Source organism: Ipomoea triloba, chromosome 5, assembly GCF_003576645.1.
Source record: "Ipomoea triloba cultivar NCNSP0323 chromosome 5, ASM357664v1".
Taxonomy (NCBI): Eukaryota; Viridiplantae; Streptophyta; class Magnoliopsida; order Solanales; family Convolvulaceae; genus Ipomoea; species Ipomoea triloba.
The window spans coordinates 4,189,397-4,211,100 of NC_044920.1; the positions used below are offsets into that span (position 1 = coordinate 4,189,397).

At 34.0% G+C, this 21,704-nt stretch overlaps 8 non-coding genes across 8 annotated transcripts; all 8 read left to right on the forward strand.

Annotated features, from left to right (window-relative positions):
- Positions 1-3,119: 3,119 nt before the first annotated feature.
- On the forward strand, positions 3,120-3,193 carry TRNAT-AGU. Its single transcript has one exon. It is a non-coding gene; the product is annotated as a tRNA-Thr (tRNA).
- A 1,205-nt stretch (positions 3,194-4,398) lies between these two features.
- Positions 4,399-4,472, forward strand: TRNAT-AGU. The gene has a single exon. It is a non-coding gene; the product is annotated as a tRNA-Thr (tRNA).
- Positions 4,473-5,677: 1,205 nt separating this feature from the next.
- TRNAT-AGU lies at positions 5,678-5,751 on the forward strand. Its single transcript has one exon. It is a non-coding gene; the product is annotated as a tRNA-Thr (tRNA).
- A 1,205-nt stretch (positions 5,752-6,956) lies between these two features.
- TRNAP-AGG lies at positions 6,957-7,030 on the forward strand. Its single transcript has one exon. It is a non-coding gene; the product is annotated as a tRNA-Pro (tRNA).
- A 1,286-nt stretch (positions 7,031-8,316) lies between these two features.
- TRNAT-AGU lies at positions 8,317-8,390 on the forward strand. The gene has a single exon. It is a non-coding gene; the product is annotated as a tRNA-Thr (tRNA).
- A 1,353-nt stretch (positions 8,391-9,743) lies between these two features.
- Positions 9,744-9,817, forward strand: TRNAT-AGU. The gene has a single exon. It is a non-coding gene; the product is annotated as a tRNA-Thr (tRNA).
- Positions 9,818-11,161: 1,344 nt separating this feature from the next.
- TRNAT-AGU lies at positions 11,162-11,235 on the forward strand. The gene has a single exon. It is a non-coding gene; the product is annotated as a tRNA-Thr (tRNA).
- Positions 11,236-13,672: 2,437 nt separating this feature from the next.
- TRNAT-AGU lies at positions 13,673-13,746 on the forward strand. The gene has a single exon. It is a non-coding gene; the product is annotated as a tRNA-Thr (tRNA).
- The last annotated feature ends 7,958 nt before the right edge of the window (positions 13,747-21,704 follow it).

The window sequence follows — 21,704 nt, forward strand, 5'->3', positions numbered from 1 at the left end:
CGGTCATCTCCTTGTGTCTTCTTAGGTTATCCTGAGTCTTTTAGGGGGTACAGATGCATGGACTTAACGACTAATAAGATTTATATCTGCAGACATGTATACTTTGACGAGAATGTGTTTCCCTTTGTTAGTAGGGTTGCTGTGCCATCTCCTCCCTCTGTGCAGAAGCCGTGGGCTGAATCCGTTTTACAGGTATTACCATCTTCTCTTGCTGATTCTGCTCAGGCTGCTTCTCCTGTCACCACCACTGCTGCTCCTACTCGTCAAAGAGGACGACCCCGTGGCAAGTCCACACGTCCGACTGTTCGCTCCCATGCAATGGCTACGAGGAGTCGGTCTGTGGCTCCACTTTTGGCTCTCTCTGCTCAGGCCTGTCCTACCGAGCCCACTTGCTACACTCAGGCAGTTAAATTTTCTGAATGGCGAGAGGCAATGGATCTGGAGTTCAATGCACTTTTGCACAATCAGACTTGGGTTCTAGTTCCTCCTCGCCCAAGTATGAATGTGATTGGGTGTAAGTGGGTTTTTCGTACTAAACGTAAAGCTGATGGTTCAATAGAGAGGCATAAGGCGAGACTTGTGGCGAAAGGGTTTAATCAAGGTCCTGGTCAGGACTTTTTTGACACCTTTAGTCCGGTTGTGAAACCCACTACAGTCAGATTGCTTTTGAGTTTGGCTATTTCCTCAGGTTGGGTGGTTAGGCAGCTTGACGTACACAATGCATTTTTGAATGGTGATTTGGCTGAGACTGTTTATATGCGTCAACCACCCGGGTATGCTGATGCTCAATTGCCTGATCACGTTTGTCTGTTGAGGCGTTCCTTATATGGCTTAAAGCAAGCTCCACGAGCTTGGTTTAATCGGCTGCATACTTTTTTACTCTCTGTTGGGTTTATAGCTTCAAAGACTGATGTGTCATTATTCTATTACTCTCGTGGTTCTGCATGTGTGTATCTTTTAGTATATGTTGATGACATTTTGGTAATGGGGACTGATGAGCTACTAGTGTCTGATTTACTCTCTAAACTGTCTAATGCTTTCAAAATTAGAGATCTTGGTGAACCTGGTTTCTTTCTTGGAATTGAGCTAGTCAAAACTAGCAATGGTGTTATTCTTTCTCAGCAGCGGTACATGTCAGACATCTTGAAACGGGCTGGAATGACTGATTGTAAACCTCTCGCCACTCCTATTTCTACATCGAAAACTCCATTGCTTAATTCAGATTCATATGAAGATCCAACGAAATACAGGAGTTTGGCTGGTGCTCTCCAGTATCTCACAATTACACGGCCAGACTTATCCTTTGCGGTCAATCAATTGTGTCAATATATGCATGCTCCAACATTGTCTCACTGGAGCAGCTAAAACGAGTGCTCAGGTATGTCAAAGGCACACTCTCATTCGGCTTGCGTGTAACTCAGTCAAATTCTAGAGAGCTTCATGCTTTCTCTGATTCTGACTGGGCTGGTTGTCCTGAGGACCGTAAATCTACTAGTGGGTATGCAGTGTTTCTTGGCACCAATCTTATCTCTTGGGTGTGCAAGAAACAGAAGACAGTTGCAAGATCATCCACGGAAGCTGAGTATAAAGCCTTGGCTGATGTTTGTGCTGAGGTCATATGGATCATGTCCTTGCTGCGTGAGATCAAAATTGATGGCATCCTTACTCCCAAATTATGGTGTGATAATCTTGGTGCAACTTATATGTGTGCGAATCCAATTTTTCATGCAAGAACTAAGCACGTGGAGATTGACTACCACTTTGTTAGAGATAGGGTTGCCAATGGAGATATTCAGGTTAACTTTATTTCCACAAAAGATCAATTAGCTGATATCTTTACAAAAGCTTTGCCTAGTCCTAGATTTTCTTTTCTTAGGGACAAGCTTCAGGTTAGTAGTTTACCTTGCGCTTGAGGGGGAGTATTAGGACTCTCTGAGTTTGAGTCACGTTAGGACTAGCTATCCTACTCTACCTGAGACTCCCCTTGTATATATATCTCCTATTCCTCATCATTGTAATTGTTCAATTGAATCAATACAATATTCAGTTCTCATCCTCTATAACAATTCATCTTTGTTATTCAAACACACTTGCGAAACTCTTTTGATTTTGTTTTGTGATCCAATCTCGGTATTTTACACTAGTTACATCCTCGAATTTATCATAGTATGAGATAGTCTAGTTCGATAACTTGTAGTCCCTAAAATAAAAATCCGTAGTGTTTTAAAAATTCATCATTTATTAAGAAAGTAGGTGTTACGAATGTACCTCTTAATCATCATCCAAAGAGACTATTGCCTTCATGTCAAAAAATTGTAAATTCAATATGGGCAAAATAGTCATTTAGAATAACGAGATAGCCACCTCAATATATATTTTAAAAAGTACACTTGTAATCAATGTTGCAAAGATCTCGCCTAAACGTCGGCTGACGGCCTAGCGTATCACCATAGCCGGTGGTATAAGCGGTTGGCCAGCTAGGCGACCGACAAGGCGTCATAATTGTTGATCGCATAATCTTCCTTGGCGCCGAATAGGTCCCCTAGGCACCGATTAGGCCACCTAGTCGACTGATGAGTTAGTGTTTTTTTAAACGAATAATTTCACTCAATGAAATCATTTTGAGCGAAACAACCCAAAATTGTTCAAACTCTAGATGTTTTTTTGGTTAATATTTAATATTTTAGTATTATATATTTCAGTATTAAATAGTTTATAAATATCAAGTCTTAAAAATAAACAAATGTTTTAACCAAATATTTTTTTAATAATGGACACGGGCTCCTAGGCGCTAATTAATCGCCGCCTTGACACCTTAGGATCAATGCGGCTCCCGGTTAACTGATGAGCTCCTAGCGATTTTTTCAACAATGCTTGTAATATATGAATTTTAAAGGATCAAATTGCATTATTTTACTCTCTCGAGTGTTGTATGTGTATTGTTTCTTTTCACGTAAAAACATATAATTATATGACAAATAATACAAATTCCTACAATGTCTTATAACTCCAAATAATTTTGGCTATGTTAAATAAAAGAGTAATGTGTTTAAATGATTTCTCTAATAATACTAAACGTACTTGAAAGGACTAAAATTCACAATTCAAAAAAGAACGTAGCTCTTGTAGCTCAGTTGGTTAGAGCACCCGTTTAGTAAGCGGGAGGTCTTGAGTTCAAATCTCAACAAGAGCAACTCGTAATCATAGATATAAGACTTGTTTGTTAAATCCAAATTGTATAATTTGCATAATCATTCATTGAATTATAAAAAATTTAATAGTTATTGTTTCAAATAATTATTAATAGTGTGCGAGGTCGGATATTATCCATGGAGCACTCAATATCCTCTATTTGTTATTCAAACACACTTGTGAAACTCTTTTGATTTTGTTTTGTGATCCAATCTCGGTATTTTACACTGGTTACATCCTCGAATTTATCATAGTATGAGATAGTCTAGTTCGATAACTTGTAGTCCCTAAAATAAAAATCCGTAGTGTTTTAAAAATTCATCATTTATTAAGAAAGTAGGTGTTACGAATGTACCTCTTAATCATCATCCAAAGAGACTATTGCCTTCATGGCAAAAAATTGTAAATTTAATATGGGCAAAATAGTCATTTAGAATAACGAGATAGCCACCTCAATATATATTTTAAAAAGTACACTTGTAATCAGTGTTGCAAAGATCTCGCCTAAACGTCGGCTGACGGCCTAGCGTATCACCATTGTGGTATAAGCGGTCGGCCAGCTAGGCAACCGACAAGGCGTCATAATTGTTGATCGCATGATCTTCCTTGGCGCCCGCCGACTAGGTCTCCTAGGCATCGATTAGGCCACCTAGTCGACTGATGAGCTAGTGTTTTTTTAAACGAAAAATTTCTCTCAATGAAATCATTTTGAGCGAAATAACCCAAAATTGTTCAAACTCTAGACGTTTTTTGGGTTAATATTTAATATTTTAGTATTATATATTACAGTATTAAATAGTTTATAAATATCAAATCTTAAAAACAAACAAATGTTTTAACCAAATATTTTTTTAATAAAGGACACGGGCTCCTAGGCACTGATTAATCGCCGCCTTGACACCTTAGGATCAATGCGCCTCCCGGTCGCCTGATTAGCTCCTAGCGATTTTTTCAATAATGCTTGTAATATATGAACTTTAAAGGATCAAATTGCATTATTTTACTCTCTCGAGTGTTGTATGTGTATTGTTTCTTTTCACGTAAAAACATATAATTATATGACAAATAATACAAATTCCTACAATATCTTATAACTCCAAATAATTTTGGCTATGTTAAATAAAAGAGTAATGTGTTTAAATGATTTTTCTAATAATACTAAACGTACTTGAAAGGACTAAAATTCACAATTCAAAAAAGAACGTAGCTCTTGTAGCTCAGTTGGTTAGAGCACCCGTTTAGTAAGCGGGAGGTCTTGAGTTCAAATCTCAACAAGAGCAACTCGTAATCATAAATATAAGACTTGTTTGTTAAATCCAAATTGTATAATTTGCATAATCATTCGTTGAATTATAAAAAATTTAATAGTTATTGTTTCAAATAATTATTAATAGTGTGCGAGGTCGGATATTATCCATGGAGCACTCAATATCCTCTATTTGTTATTCAAACACACTTGTGAAACTCTTTTGATTTTGTTTTGTGATCCAATCTCGGTATTTTACACTGGTTACATCCTCGAATTTATCATAGTATGAGATAGTCTAGTTGGATAACTTGTAGTCCCTAAAATAAAAATCCGTAGTGTTTTAAAAATTCATCATTTATTAAGAAAGTAGGTGTTACGAATGTACCTCTTAATCATCATCCAAAGAGACTATTGCCTTCATGGCAAAAAATTGTAAATTTAATATGGGCAAAATAGTCATTTAGAATAACGAGATAGCCACCTCAATATATATTTTAAAAAGTACACTTGTAATCAGTGTTGCAAAGATCTCGCCTAAACGTCGGCTGACGGCCTAGCGTATCACCATTGTGGTATAAGCGGTCGGCCAGCTAGGCAACCGACAAGGCGTCATAATTGTTGATCGCATGATCTTCCTTGGCGCCCGCCGACTAGGTCTCCTAGGCATCGATTAGGCCACCTAGTCGACTGATGAGCTAGTGTTTTTTTAAACGAAAAATTTCTCTCAATGAAATCATTTTGAGCGAAATAACCCAAAATTGTTCAAACTCTAGACGTTTTTTGGGTTAATATTTAATATTTTAGTATTATATATTACAGTATTAAATAGTTTATAAATATCAAATCTTAAAAACAAACAAATGTTTTAACCAAATATTTTTTTAATAAAGGACACGGGCTCCTAGGCACTGATTAATCGCCGCCTTGACACCTTAGGATCAATGCGCCTCCAGGTCGCCTGATGAGCTCCTAGCGATTTTTTCAATAATGCTTGTAATATATGAACTTTAAAGGATCAAATTGCATTATTTTACTCTCTCGAGTGTTGTATGTGTATTGTTTCTTTTCACGTAAAAACATATAATTATATGACAAATAATACAAATTCCTACAATGTCTTATAACTCCAAATAATTTTGGCTATGTTAAATAAAAGAGTAATGTGTTTAAATGATTTTTCTAATAATACTAAACGTACTTGAAAGGACTAAAATTCACAATTCAAAAAAGAACGTAGCTCTTGTAGCTCAGTTGGTTAGAGCACCCGTTTAGTAAGCGGGAGGTCTTGAGTTCAAATCTCAACAAGAGCAACTCGTAATCATAGATATAAGACTTGTTTGTTAAATCCAAATTGTATAATTTGCATAATCATTCGTTGAATTATAAAAAATTTAATAGTTATTGTTTCAAATAATTATTAATAGTGTGCGAGGTCTGAGATTATCCATGGATCACTCAATATCCTCTATTTGTTATTCAAACACACTTGTGAAACTCTTTTGATTTTGTTTTGTGATCCAATCTCGGTATTTTACACTGGTTACATCCTCGAATTTATCATAGTATGAGATAGTCTAGTTGGATAACTTGTAGTCCCTAAAATAAAAATCCGTAGTGTTTTAAAAATTCATCATTTATTAAGAAAGTAGGTGTTACGAATGTACCTCTTAATCATCATCCAAAGAGACTATTGCCTTCATGGCAAAAAATTGTAAATTTAATATGGGCAAAATAGTCATTTAGAATAACGAGATAGCCACCTCAATATATATTTTAAAAAGTACACTTGTAATCAGTGTTGCAAAGATCTCGCCTAAACGTCGGCTGACGGCCTAGCGTATCACCATTGTGGTATAAGCGGTCGGCCAGCTAGGCAACCGACAAGGCGTCATAATTGTTGATCGCATGATCTTCCTTGGCGCCCGCCGACTAGGTCTCCTAGGCATCGATTAGGCCACCTAGTCGACTGATGAGCTAGTGTTTTTTTAAACGAAAAATTTCTCTCAATGAAATCATTTTGAGCGAAATAATCCAAAATTGTTCAAACTCTAGATGTTTTTTGGGTTAATATTTAATATTTTAGTATTATATATTACAGTATTAAATAGTTTAAAAATATCAAATCTTAAAAACAAACAAATGTTTTAACCAAATATTTTTTTAATAAAGGATACGGGCTCATAGGCGCTGATTAATCGCCGCCTTGACACCTTAGGATCAATGCGCCTCCCGGTCGCCTGATTAGCTCCTAGCGATTTTTTCAATAATGCTTGTAATATATGAACTTTAAAGGATCAAATTGCATTATTTTACTCTCTCGAGTGTTGTATGTGTATTGTTTCTTTTCACGTAAAAACATATAATTATATGACAAATAATACAAATTCCTACAATATCTTATAACTCCAAATAATTTTGGCTATGTTAAATAAAAGAGTAATGTGTTTAAATGATTTTTCTAATAATACTAAACGTACTTGAAAGGACTAAAATTCACAATTCAAAAAAGAACGTAGCTCTTGTAGCTCAGTTGGTTAGAGCACCCGTTTAGGAAGCGGGAGGTCTTGAGTTCAAATCTCAACAAGAGCAACTCGTAATCATAAATATAAGACTTGTTTGTTAAATCCAAATTGTATAATTTGCATAATCATTCGTTGAATTATAAACAATTTAATAGTTATTGTTTCAAATAATTATTAATAGTGGGCGAGGTCGGATATTATCCATGGAGCACACAATATCCTCTATTTGTTATTCAAACACACTTGTGAAACTCTTTTGATTTTGTTTTGTGATCCCATCTCGGTATTTTACACTAGTTACATCCTCGAATTTATCATAGTATGAGATAGTCTAGTTCGATAACTTGTAGTCCCTAAAATAAAAATCCGTATTGTTTTAAAAATGCATCATTTATTAAGAAAGCAGGTGTGACGAATGTACCTCTTAATCATCATCCAAAGAGACTATTGCCTTCATGGCAAAAAATTGTAAATTCAATATGGGCAAAATAGTCATTTAGAATAACAAGATAGCCACCTCAATATATATTTTAAAAAGTACACTTGTAATCAATGTTGCAAAGATCTCGCCTAAACGTTGGCTGACGGCCTAGCGTATCACCATAGCCGGTGGTATAAGCGGTCGGCCAGCTAGGCAACCGACAAGGCGTCATAATTGTTGATCGCATGATCTTCCTTGGCGCCCGTCGACTAGGTCTCCTAGGCATCGATTAGGCCACCTAGTCGACTGATGAGCTAGTGTTTTTTTAAACGAAAAATTTCTCTCAATGAAATCATTTTGAGCGAAATAACCCAAAATTGTTCAAACTCTAGACGTTTTTTGGGTTAATATTTAATATTTTAGTATTATATATTACAGTATTAAATAGTTTATAAATATCAAATCTTAAAAACAAACAAATGTTTTAACCAAATATTTTTTTAATAAAGGATACGGGCTCCTAGGCGCTGATTAATCGCACACCTTAGGATCAATTCGCCTCCCGGTCGCCTGATGAGCTCCTAGCGATTTTTTCATAAATGCTTGTAATATATGAAATTGAAAGGATCAAATTGCATTATTTTACTCTCTCGAGTGTTGTATAAAGGATCAAATTGCATTATTTTACTCTCTCGAGTGTTGTATGAAGGATCAAATTGCATTATTTTACTCTCTCGAGTGTTGTATGTGTATTGTTTCTTTTCACGTAAAAACATATAATTATATGACAAATAATACAAATTGCTACAATATCTTATAACTCCAAATAATTTTGGCTATGTAAAATAAAAGAGTAATGTGTTTAAATGATTTTTCTAATAATACTAAACGTACTTGAAAGGACTAAAATTCACAATTCAAAGAAGAAGGTAGCTCTTGTAGCTCAGTTGGTTAGAGCACCTGTTTAGTGAGCGGGAGGTCTTGAGTTCAAATCTCAACAAGAGCAACTCGTAATCATAAATATAAGACTTGTTTGTTAAATCCAAATTGTATAATTCATAAATATAAGACTTGTTTGTTAAATCCAAATTGTATAATTTGCATATATAAGACTTGTTTGTTAAATCCAAATTGTATAATTTGCATAATCATTCGTTGTTTGTTAAATCCAAATTGTATAATTTGCATAATCATTCGTTGAATTATAAAAAATTTATGTATAATTTGCATAATCATTCGTTGAATTATAAAAAATTTAATAGTTATTGTTTCAAATAATTATTAATAGTGTGCGAGGTCGGATATTATCCATGCAGCACACAATATCCTCTATTTGTTATTCAAACACACTTGTGAAACTCTTTTGATTTTGTTTTGTGATCCAATCTCGGTATTTTACACTGGTTACATCCTCGAATTTATCATAGTATGAGATAGTCTAGTTCGATAACTTGTAGTCCCTAAAATAAAAATCCGTAGTGTTTTAAAAATTCATCATTTATTAAGAAAGTAGGTGTTACGAATGTACCTCTTAATCATCATCCAAAGAGACTATTGCCTTCATGTCAAAAAATTGTAAATTCAATATGGGCAAAATAGTCATTTAGAATAACAAGATAGCCACCTCAATATATATTTTAAAAAGTACAGTTGTAATCAATGTTGCAAAGATCTCGCCTAAACGTCGGCTGACGGCCTAGCGTATCACCATAGCCGGTGGTATAAGCGGTCGGCCAGCTAGGCAACCGACAAGGCGTCATAATTGTTGATCGCATAATCTTCCTTGGCGCCGACTAGGTCCCCTAGTGGACTGATGAGTTAGTGTTTTTTTAAACGAAAAATTTCTCTCAATGAAATCATTTTGAGCGAAATAACCCAAAATTGTTCAAACTCTAGTCGTTTTTTGGGTTAATATTTAATATTTTAGTATTATATATTACAGTATTAAATAGTTTATAAATATCAAATCTTAAAGACAAACAAATGTTTTAACCAAATATTTTTTTAATAAAGGACACGGGCTCCTAGGCACTGATTAATCGCCGCCTTGACACCTTAGGATCAATGCGCCTCCCGGTCGCCTGATGGGCTCCTAGCGATTTTTTCAATAATGCTTGTAATATATGATCTTTAAAGGATCAAATTGCATTATTTTACTCTCTCGAGTGTTGTATGTGTATTGTTTCTTTTCACGTAAAAACATATAATTATATGACAAATAATACAAATTCCTACAATATCTTATAACTCCAAATAATTTTGGCTATGTTAAATAAAAGAGTAATGTGTTTAAATGATTTTTCTAATAATACTAAACGTACTTGAAAGGACTAAAATTCACAATTCAAAAAAGAACGTAGCTCTTGTAGCTCAGTTGGTTAGAGTACCCGTTTAGTAAGCGGGAGGTCTTGAGTTCAAATCTCAACAAGAGCAACTCATAATCATAAATATATGACTTATTTGTTAAATCCAAATTGTATAATTTGCATAATCATTCGTTGAATTATAAAAAATTTAATAGTTATTGTTTCAAATAATTATTAATAGTGTGCGAGGTCGGATATTATCCATGGAGCACACAATATCCTCTATTTGTTATTCAAACACACTTGTGAAACTCTTTTGATTTTGTTTTGTGATCCAATCTCGGTATTTTACACTAGTTACATCCTCGAATTTATCATAGTATGAGATAGTCTAGTTCGATAACTTGTAGTCCCTAAAATAAAAATCCGTAGTGTTTTAAAAATTCATCATTTATTAAGAAAGTAGGTGTTACGAATGTACCTCTTAATCATCATCCAAAGAGACTATTGCCTTCATGTCAAAAAATTGTAAATTTAATATGGGCAAAATAGTCATTTAGAATAACGAGATAGACACCTCAATATATATTTTAAAAAGTACACTTGTAATCAGTGTNAATTGTAAATTTAATATGGGCAAAATAGTCATTTAGAATAACGAGATAGCCACCTCAATATATATTTTAAAAAGTACACTTGTAATCAGTGTCACCTCAATATATATTTTAAAAAGTACACTTGTAATCAGTGTTGCAAAAATCTCGCTTAAACGTCGGCTGACGGCCTAGCGTATCACCATAGCCGGTGGTATAAACGGTCGGCCAGCTAGGCAACCGACAAGGCGTCATAGTTGTTGATCGCATAATCTTCCTTGGCGCCCGCCGACTAGGTCTCCTAGGCACCGATTAGGCCACCTAGTCGACTGATGAGCTAGTGTTTTTTTAAACGAAAAATTTCTCTCAATGAAATCATTTTGAGCGAAATAATCCAAAATTGTTCAAACTCTAGATGTTTTTTGGGTTAATATTTAATATTTTAGTATTATATATTACAGTATTAAATAGTTTAAAAATATCAAATCTTAAAAACAAACAAATGTTTTAACCAAATATTTTTTTAATAAAGGATACGGGCTCATAGGCGCTGATTAATCGCCGCCTTGACACCTTAGGATCAATGCGCCTCCCGGTCGCCTGATTAGCTCCTAGCGATTTTTTCAATAATGCTTGTAATATATGAACTTTAAAGGATCAAATTGCATTATTTTACTCTCTCGAGTGTTGTATGTGTATTGTTTCTTTTCACGTAAAAACATATAATTATATGACAAATAATACAAATTCCTACAATATCTTATAACTCCAAATAATTTTGGCTATGTTAAATAAAAGAGTAATGTGTTTAAATGATTTTTCTAATAATACTAAACGTACTTGAAAGGACTAAAATTCACAATTCAAAAAAGAATGTAGCTCTTGTAGCTCAGTTGGTTAGAGCACCCGTTTAGTAAGCGGGAGGTCTTGAGTTCAAATCTCAACAAGAGCAACTCGTAATCATAAATATAAGACTTGTTTGTTAAATCCAAATTCTATAATTTGCATAATCATTCGTTGAATTATAAAAAATTTAATAGTTATTGTTTCAAATAATTATTAATAGTGTGCGAGGTCGGATATTATCCATGGAGCACACAATATCCTCTATAGCAATTCATTTTTGTTATTCAAACACACTTGTGAAACTCTTTTGATTCCGTTTTGTGATCCAATCTCGGTATTTTACACTGGTTACATCCTCGAATTTATCATAGTATGAGATAGTCTAGTTGGATAACTTGTAGTCCCTAAAATAAAAATCCGTAGTGTTTTAAAAATTCATCATTTATTAAGAAAGTAGGTGTTACGAATGTACCTCTTAATCATCATCCAAAGAGACTATTGCCTTCATGGCAAAAAATTGTAAATTTAATATGGGCAAAATAGTCATTTAGAATAACGAAATAGCCACCTCAATATATATTTTAAAAAGTACACTTGTAATCAGTGTTGCAAAGATCTCGCCTAAACGTCGGCTGACGGCCTAGCGTATCACCATTGTGGTATAAGCGGTCGGCCAGCTAGGCAACCGACAAGGCGTCATAATTGTTGATCGCATGATCTTCCTTGGCGCCCGCCGACTAGGTCTCCTAGGCACCGATTAGGCCACCTAGTCGACTGATGAGCTAGTGTTTTTTTAAACGAATAATTTCACTCAATGAAATCATTTTGAGCGAAATAACCCAAAATTGTTCAAAGTCTAGATGTTTTTTTGGGTTAATATTTAATATTTTAGTATTATATATTACAGTATTAAATAGTTTATAAGTATAAAAATAAACAAATGTTTTAACTAAATATTTTTTTAACAAAGGACATGGGCTCCTAGGCGCTGATTAATCGCCGCCTTGACACATTAGGATCTATGCGCCAATCGGTCGCCTGATGAGCTCCTAACGATTTTTTCCGCAATGCTTGTAATATATGAATTTTAAAGGATCAAATTGCATTATTTTAGTCTCTCAAGTGTTGTATGTGTATTGTTTCTGTTCATGTAAAAACATATAATTATTTGACAAATAATACAAATTCCTACAATGTCTTATAACTCCAAATAATTTTGGTTATGTTAAATAAAAGAGTAATGTGTTTAAATGATTTTTCTAATAATACTAAACGTACTTGAAAGGACTAAAATTCACAATTCAAAAAAGAAGGTAGCTCTTGTAGCTCAGTTGGTTAGAGCACCCGTTTAGTAAGTGGGAGGTCAGAAATTCAAATTGCATATTAATTAGTTGAATTATAAAAAAATTTAATAGTTATTATTTCAATTAATTATTAATAGTGTGCGAGGTCAGATATTATCCATGGTGCACACAATATCCTCTATAACAATACATATTTGTTATTCAAACACACTTGTGAAACTCTTTTGATTTTGTTTTGTGATCCAATCTCGGTATTTACACTAGTTACATCCTCGAATTTATCATAGTATGAGATAGTCTAGTTCGATAACTTGTAGTCCCTAAAATAAAAATCCGTAGTGTTTTAAAAATTCATCATTTATTAAGAAAGTAGGTGTGACGAATGTACCTCTTATTCATCATCCAAAGAGACTATTGCCTTCATGTCAAAAAATTGTAAATTTAATATGGGCAAAATAGTCATTTAGAATAACGAAATAGCCACCTCAATATATATTTTAAAAAGTACACTTGTAATCAGTGTTGCAAAGATCTCGCCTAAACGTCGGCTGACGGCCTAGCGTATCACCATTGTGGTATAAGCGGTCGGCCAGCTAGGCAACCGACAAGGCGTCATAATTGTTGATCGCATGATCTTCCTTGGCGCCCGCCGACTAGGTCTCCTAGGCATCGATTAGGCCACCTAGTCGACTGATGAGCTAGTGTTTTTTTAAACGAAAAATTTCTCTCAATGAAATCATTTTGAGCGAAATAACCCAAAATTGTTCAAACTCTAGACGTTTTTTGGGTTAATATTTAATATTTTAGTATTATATATTACAGTATTAAATAGTTTATAAATATCAAATCTTAAAAACAAACAAATGTTTTAACCAAATATTTTTTTAATAAAGGACACGGGCTCCTAGGCACTGATTAATCGCCGCCTTGACACCTTAGGATCAATGCGCCTCCAGGTCGCCTGATGAGCTCCTAGCGATTTTTTCAATAATGCTTGTAATATATGAACTTTAAAGGATCAAATTGCATTATTTTACTCTCTCGAGTGTTGTATGTGTATTGTTTCTTTTCACGTAAAAACATATAATTATATGACAAATAATACAAATTCCTACAATATCTTATAACTCCAAATAATTTTGGCTATGTTAAATAAAAGAGTAATGTGTTTAAATGATTTTTCTAATAATACTAAACGTACTTGAAAGGACTAAAATTCACAATTCAAAAAAGAACGTAGCTCTTGTAGCTCAGTTGGTTAGAGCACCCGTTTAGTAAGCGGGAGGTCTTGAGTTCAAATCTCAACAAGAGCAACTCGTAATCATAAATATAAGACTTATTTGTTAAATCCAAATTGTATAATTTGCATAATCATTCGTTGAATTATAAAAAATTTAATAGTTATTGTTTCAAATAATTATTAATAGTGTGCGAGGTCGGATATTATCCATGGAGCACACAATATCCTCTATTTGTTATTCAAACACACTTGTGAAACTCTTTTGATTTTGTTTTGTGATCCAATCTCGGTATTTTACACTAGTTACATCCTCGAATTTATCATAGTATGAGATAGTCTAGTTCGATAACTTGTAGTCCCTAAAATAAAAATCCGTAGTGTTTTAAAAATTCATCATTTATTAAGAAAGTAGGTGTGACGAATGTACCTCTTATTCATCATCCAAAGAGACTATTGCCTTCATGTCAAAAAATTGTAAATTTAATATGGGCAAAATAGTCATTTAGAATAACGAGATAGCCACCTCAATATATATTTTAAAAAGTACACTTGTAATCAGTGTTGCAAGGATCTCGCCTAAACGTCGGCTGACGGCCTAGCGTATCACCATAGCCGGTGGTATAAGCGGTCGGCCAGCTAGGCAACCGACAAGGCGTCATAATTGTTGATCGCATAATCTTCCTTGGCGCCGACTAGGTCTCCTAGGCACCGATTAGGCCACCTAGTCGACTGATGAGTTAGTGTTTTTTTAAACGAATAATTTCACTCAATGAAATCATTTTGAGCGAAATAACCCAAAATTGTACAAACTCTAGATGTTTTTTGGGTTAATATTTAATATTTTAGTATTATATATTTCAGTATTAAATAGTTTATAAATATCAAGTCTTAAAAATAAACAAATGTTTTAATCAAATATTTTTTTAATAAAGGACACGGGCTCCTAGGCGCTGATTAATCGCCGCCTTGACACCTTAGGATCTATGCGCCTCCCGGTCACCTGATGAGCTCCTAGCGATTTTTTCAACAATGCTTGTAATATATGAATTTTAAAGGATCAAATTGCATTATTTTACTCTCTCAAGTGTTGTATGTGTATTGTTTCTGTTCACGTAAAAACATATAATTATATGACAAATAATACAAATTCCTACAATGTCTTATAACTCCAAATAATTTTGGTTATGTTAAATAAAAGAGTAATGTGTTTAAATGATTTTTCTAATAATACTAAACGTACTTGAAAGGACTAAAATTCACAATTCAAAAAAGAACGTAGCTCTTGTAGTCATAAATATAAGACTTGTTTGTTAAATCCAAATTGTATAATTTGCATAATCATTCGTTGAATTATAAAAAATTTAATAGTTATTGTTTCAAATAATTATTAATAGTGTGCGAGGTCGGATATTATCCATGGAGCACACAATATCCTCTATTTGTTATTCAAACACACTTGTGAAACTCTTTTGATTTTGTTTTGTGATCCAATCTCGGTATTTTACACTAGTTACATCCTCGAATTTATCATAGTATGAGATAGTCCAGTTCGATAACCTGTAGTCCCTAAAATAAAAATCCGTAGTGTTTTAAAAATTCATCATTTATTAAGAAAGTGGTGTTACGAATGTACCTCTTAATCATCATCCAAAGAGACTATTGCCTTCATGTCAAAAAATTGTAAATTTAATATGGGCAAAATAGTCATTTAGAATAACAAGATAGCCAACTCAATATATATTTTAAAAAGTACACTTGTAATCAGTGTTGCAAAAATCTCGCCTAAACGTCGGCTGACGGCCTAGCGTATCACCATAACCGGTGGTGTTGGTTTTATCAACCACGGGTGGTCGTACGGCAGGCCAACACAACCGAAAAATCGACTTAACACTTGATCAGAAAACTAGAGTGACTTTTCAGCCGTCTTTTGTATTACGAATTGCCTTTTAGTACAATATATTGCTTATTCCTCTCTCAAGGCTTGGAACCTCTATTTATACATGCTAGGAGGGATCTTTCCCTTTGGAAACTCTAAGTTACCATATTTAAGTTTAGAAACTCTTTCCCTATTATATTTAGACACTTACCTATTCTATCTCGACCTTACTTCCCTATCTTCGCCTTTTGCCTCCTGACTCCTTTAGGAAACTCCCATAACCGCCTTTCTCACACCTCTCTTTCTCACACCTCCTTATTTCCCTCAGCCTCGGCTTTTAGGTCGGTCCAAGCCGACTCATCCCTTTTGATCCATCTTTCCTTCCATGGTAATTAACTGTTTCAATAGCACTTGTTCAATCACTCTGAGTCTAAGATCTTCAGCTGCCTTGTCACAAACCTTCGGCCGGCCGACTCATCATCGACCGGTCCACGCCGCATCATCGCACCTTCCTCTGAGTCTTTCAAGCTCATCAGTTTCTCTTCTTGTCACATTTCATTGGTCGTCCTTACTACTTTTTCCGAACTATTAGTACCGAGCTTTAATCCTTCCCCTATCATGTAGTCCCTCAGTTTTCCAAGTCACGTAGAGCACGACTTGGGGAACTATCTTATTTTCGCCAACTACCTTACAGTCTGCTTCTTACCCCTATCCAACCGATCGTTCCTCTATCCTTCTAACTCGACCCTTCCTTTGTCTTCCAGTTTAAAAGATTTTTTTACTCCCCCCCCCACCCACCCAGGTTCCTCACTTTCCTTTGTTACGCGAAGCACGACATAGAAAAGTACAGTGCTGCAATCCGTAGTGAGCTTAACACCATTCACCATACTTTGTGTTGACTCTTTTACTCCCCTATTTCAAGGAAGAGTGAAGGGATTCTTTTGCCAACTCCTTTTTCAAGGAAATATAAAAGGCTTTTATGGTTGAGTCTTTTTTCAAGGACGAGTGAAAGGCTTTTTATGGCCGAGTCCTTTTTCAAGGACGAGTGAAAGGCTTTTTATAGCCGAGTCCTTTTTCAAAGACGAGTGAAAGACTTTTCATAGCTGAGTCCTTATTAGTGAAAGACTTTTTATAGCCGAGTCCTTATTAGTGAAAGGTTTTTTATAGCCGAGTCCTTTTTCGAGGACAAGTGAAAGGCTTTTTATAGCTTACTCCTTTTTCAAGATAATATTAGTCAGCCGTCGCGCGTCAGAGGGATGACTCATCCCTTTTGATCCATCTTTCCTTCCATGGTAATTAACTATTTCAATAGCACTTGTTCAATTACTCTAAGTCTAAGATCTTCAGCTGCCTTGTCACAAACCTTTGCCCGGCCGACTCATCATCGACCGACCCACGCCGCATCATCGCACCTTCCTCCGAGTCTTTAAAGCTCGGTTTCTCTTATTGCCGCATTTCATTGGTCGTCCTTACTACTTATTCCGAACTATTAGTACCGACCCTTAATCTTTCCCCCATCAGGTGGTCTAAGCGGTCTACTAACTAGGCGACCGACAAGGCTGCCAATGCGCCACCTAGGCGTCATAGGAGCTGATCGCATAGGCTTCCTTGATGCCGACTAGGCCTCCTAGGCACTGACTAGGCCACCTAATCGAGATGATCTAGTTTTTTTTTAAATGAATTATTTCACTCAATGAAATCATTTTGCGCGAAATAACCAAAAATTGTTCAAACTCTAGATGTTTTTTAGGTTAATATTTAATATTTTAGTATTATATTTTAAAGTATTAGATAGTTTATAATTATCAAGTCTTAAAAATAATAAAATATTTTAAAAAGTACACTTGTAATCAGTGTTGCAAAAATCACGCCTAGCCACCGACTGACCGCCTAGCATATCACCATAATCGATGGTCTAGGCAGCCAACAAAGCTGTCTAAGCCTACTAAGCTCTGATCGCCTAGTCCTCCTAGGCTCCATCTAGGCCTCCTAGGCGCCGACTAGGCCGCATAGTCAATTGATTAGCTAGTGTTCTCTTTTCTTTTTTTTTTTTAAACGCATTGTCTTACTCAATGACATCATTTTTCGCGAAATAATCTAAAAATTTTCAAACTCTAGATGTTTTTTTAAGTAAATAATTAATATTTTAGTATTGTCTATTAAAGTATTAAATAGTTTATAATTATCAAGTGTTACAAATTTTAAACAAATTTTTTAAAAGTAAAAAAATAAAATAAAAAAAATACCCAGGCTCCTAGGCACCGATTAATCGCAACCTAGTCTCCTTAGGCGTTATGCGCCCCACGGGCGCCCGATGAGCGCTTAGCGATTTTTTCAACCATGCTTGTAATGTATGATTTCTAAAGGATCAAACTATATTATGTTACTATCTCAAAAGCTGTATGATGTGCTTTGTTTTTGGTCGTGTAAAAACATAGAAGTATATGTTATCATATATGAGAAAAAATACAAATTGCCTACTATATGTTATAACTCATAATAATTTTGGTTATGTTAAATAAAAAGAGTAATGTGTTTAAATGATTTTTCTAATAATACTACACTTGAAATGACTAAAATTCACAAATTAAAAGCTAGCTCTGGTAGCTCAGTTGGTTACAACACTAGTTTAGTAAGCAGAAGGTCTTGAGTTTAATTGTCAACAAGAGCAACTGGTAAATATAATTTGAAAGTTCCATTTAAATAGTATAATTTATGTTTCGTTAAATTTTAAAAATTATTCTAAAAAAAACTTAAAAATTATTATATATTTTAAATAATTAATAGTGTGTTCTAGGTTGGGTTCGTATCTAACTAACTTGTGTCGGTCTTATGTTCTGCAAATATTGATATTGTTATCCATGGAGCACACAATATCCTTTATAACAATACATCTTTATTATTCTTAAAGTTGTGAAGGTCTTTTGATTTTGTTTGTGATCCAATCTCTATATTATATTTTAGATTAGCTCTCGAATTTATCTTAGTATGAGATAATCTAGTTCGGTAACTTGTAGCCCCTAAAATAACACTCTGTAGTGTTTTGAAAATTCATTTATTAAGAAAGTAGGTGTTACAAATATACCCATTAATCATCATCCAAAGAGGCTATTGCCTTCATGTATAAAAAAGTGTCATTTTAATATGGCCAAAATAGTCATTTAGAATACTAAGATAGCCCCCTCAAAAGATATTTTAAAAATTACACTTGTAATCAGTGTTGCAAAAATCCCGCATAGACGCAAATTACAAGGTGCCGACTGGCCTCCAGCATATCACCATAATCGGTAGTGTAGGCGGCCAACAAGGCCCCCTAAGCACCACCTAGGCCTCCTAGGCACCGTTTATGCCGCCTAGTCAATTGATTAGCTAGTGTTCATTTCTTTCTTTTTTCTTTTTAAATGAATTATTTCACTCAATGACATCGTTTTGAGTAAAATAATTCAAAATTGTTCAAGCTCTAAATGTTTTTTTTAGGTTAATATTTAATATTTTAGTATTATCTATTAAGTATTAAATAATTTATAATTATAAAGTCTTAAAAATATTAACAAAATTTAAACAAATTTTTAAAAAAATACACGGGCACCTCGTCGCCGATTAATCATCGCCTAGCCATACTTAGCATAGTGTTTTAGGTTTATATTTCTCAATTGTCATTTTCAACTCTACGCCTTATCCATTCTTCAAGTCAGATTTGTTTTCTTCACGATGTCATAATCACAAGTTCAACATTGCGTTAGAGATGAATGAAGGTTTGAAAATGAATGAAGATTTATAAATTATTTACATTTAAAATTAATTATTTGTATTTTAAAATTAGATATATATTTTTTTAATGGTATGCTTGATAATTTGTGATTTTGATTTTTAAATTTTTGAAATATTGTATTATAATTCTATTTGCATCTAATCCGTCAAATCCGCTATTAACAAACCAGATTTAATGGAATATGCACCGCTAGTATATGTGGGTGTGGATAGGATTTTTCAAATACAACTTTAGCAGATTCGATACGAATTCACCCCAAATCTACTCCAATCCGCTCCGCGTTCACACTTTGTCACAATCAATGATAAAATATTTTGGTTATTTAAATGATATTCATTTTCTATCTCTTGTCCAATCAAACACAAGAATATATATGATTCCTCCTACAATTCAATATTTATTCCCTTTGTGAACCAAAGTATAATAGAATTCATATTCTATTCCTTTCTTATTCTATTCCTATTAAAATTCTATTTTATTCACTTTATTTTTATTCTTTGAACCAAACGCCACATTAAGGTTTACCTAAAGTTTAAGTTGAAGATTTAGAAAAAATAGTCAAATAGGCACCTAAACTTTACATAAAAAAATCAATTAGACCTCTAAACATTAAAAAAAATACAATTAAACCGTCAAACATATTATTTTCGTGCAACTAAATCCACCAACCTGTTATAGGCGGTCATTCCTATTCCGGCGAAAAATCCGACGAATCTCTGGCCACAATCACTTCTGGTCACCTTCTCCCGGGAAAGGTGACTAGAAATGTTATGGCCGCCTTCTCTAGGAGAAGGCAATCATTTGGTCAATTGTCAATTTTTCTAATAAAATTCCTCCAGAACGAGGCTGATTGAAAATAAATGCCGGTCAACGGCAAAAGTGACGGTCAACTGCGTAATTTTACTGGTTACCTATAAATTTGACTTATTTGACAAAAAATAACATGTTTGATGATTTAATTGCACTTTTTTTAAATTTTAGGAGCCTAATTAATTTTTTGAGTTAATTCCAGCAATGGTCCTCCGACTATATTGATTTTCTAAAATTAGTCATCGACTTTTAATTTGGACAATTTAGGTCCCTTGACTTTCAAATTTTTTCCAATGTTAGTCTTTTCATTAAATTTTGGTTAAGTTGAGGTCAAATGAAGAGGTAAATTGTCCGTTCACCTATTTAGGGTATTATTACTCATAGGGAAAATGACACTTTTTCCCCCTATGTTATGTGCATATAGCACTTTTTCCCTCTGTGTTATTAAAGTGGTAGTTTTTCCCCCCTAAAATGTTAAATTAACATTGTTACCCTTAAAAATAATTATTTCATTTATTTTTCTTCTCCAACAAATTATTACTTATATGTATGGATGATCACAATTCGGTTCGAACCTAACCAAACACTATAGCAATCATACCGAAATAGTATGAACGGTTTTGGTTACGATTCAAAACCGAAAAATAAAATTAAATAATTGTTGAACCGTGAACCAGAACTTAACCACAACCATATATAGTGAAAATGATCAAACACTTATTTCGATAAATCGGTACGATTCGGTTCCAATTTCGATTTTGAACCGCCAATCAAAACTTATTTATTTATTTATTTATTTATATAATTTTATTTCTTATTTAAAAATAGTCTAAATTCAACAATTATTTTATTTTATTTTAAGGGCAAAAATGTCAACCTAACATTACAGGGGAGAAAACTACCACTTTGAAAATAACTTAGGGGGGAAAACTGCCACTTTAATAACATAGGGGGGAAAAGTGCTATAAGCACATAACATAGGGGGAAAAAGTGTCATTTTCCCTTACTCATATTTCTCCAATCCTATACCCTGTATATATGAATATAATCTCAGTCGAAGTATCAATCGAAGCCATATAATCACAGTCGAAGAGACTTCGACTAAGATTATATTCGTATATATAGCGTATAAGACATGAGAAATACGAGTAATAATACACTAAACAGATGAACGAGCAATTTTACCCCTTCATTTGACATCAACTTAACCGAAATTTGACGAAAGGACCAACATTGGAAAAAATTTGAAAGTCAAGGAGCTTAAATTGTCCAAATTAAAAGTCGGAGACTAATTTTTGAAAATCAACATAGTCGGAGGACCATTGCTGGAATTAGCTCTTAATTTTTTTGTGTAAAATTTAAGCGCCTATTTAACCCTTTTCTCAAAGGAAAATTATTGTGTGGACCATGGTCCACACAGTGCTATGTGGAATTGTGGATCACAACAAAATGTACATGTTTAATATACTAAAATTACATTATTTGTGTACTGAATGTATATTATTTGGTAGTATGATCTATACAGTTATATAAACCATGATGCACACAATAATGATTGTTTCTCAAGAGTTAC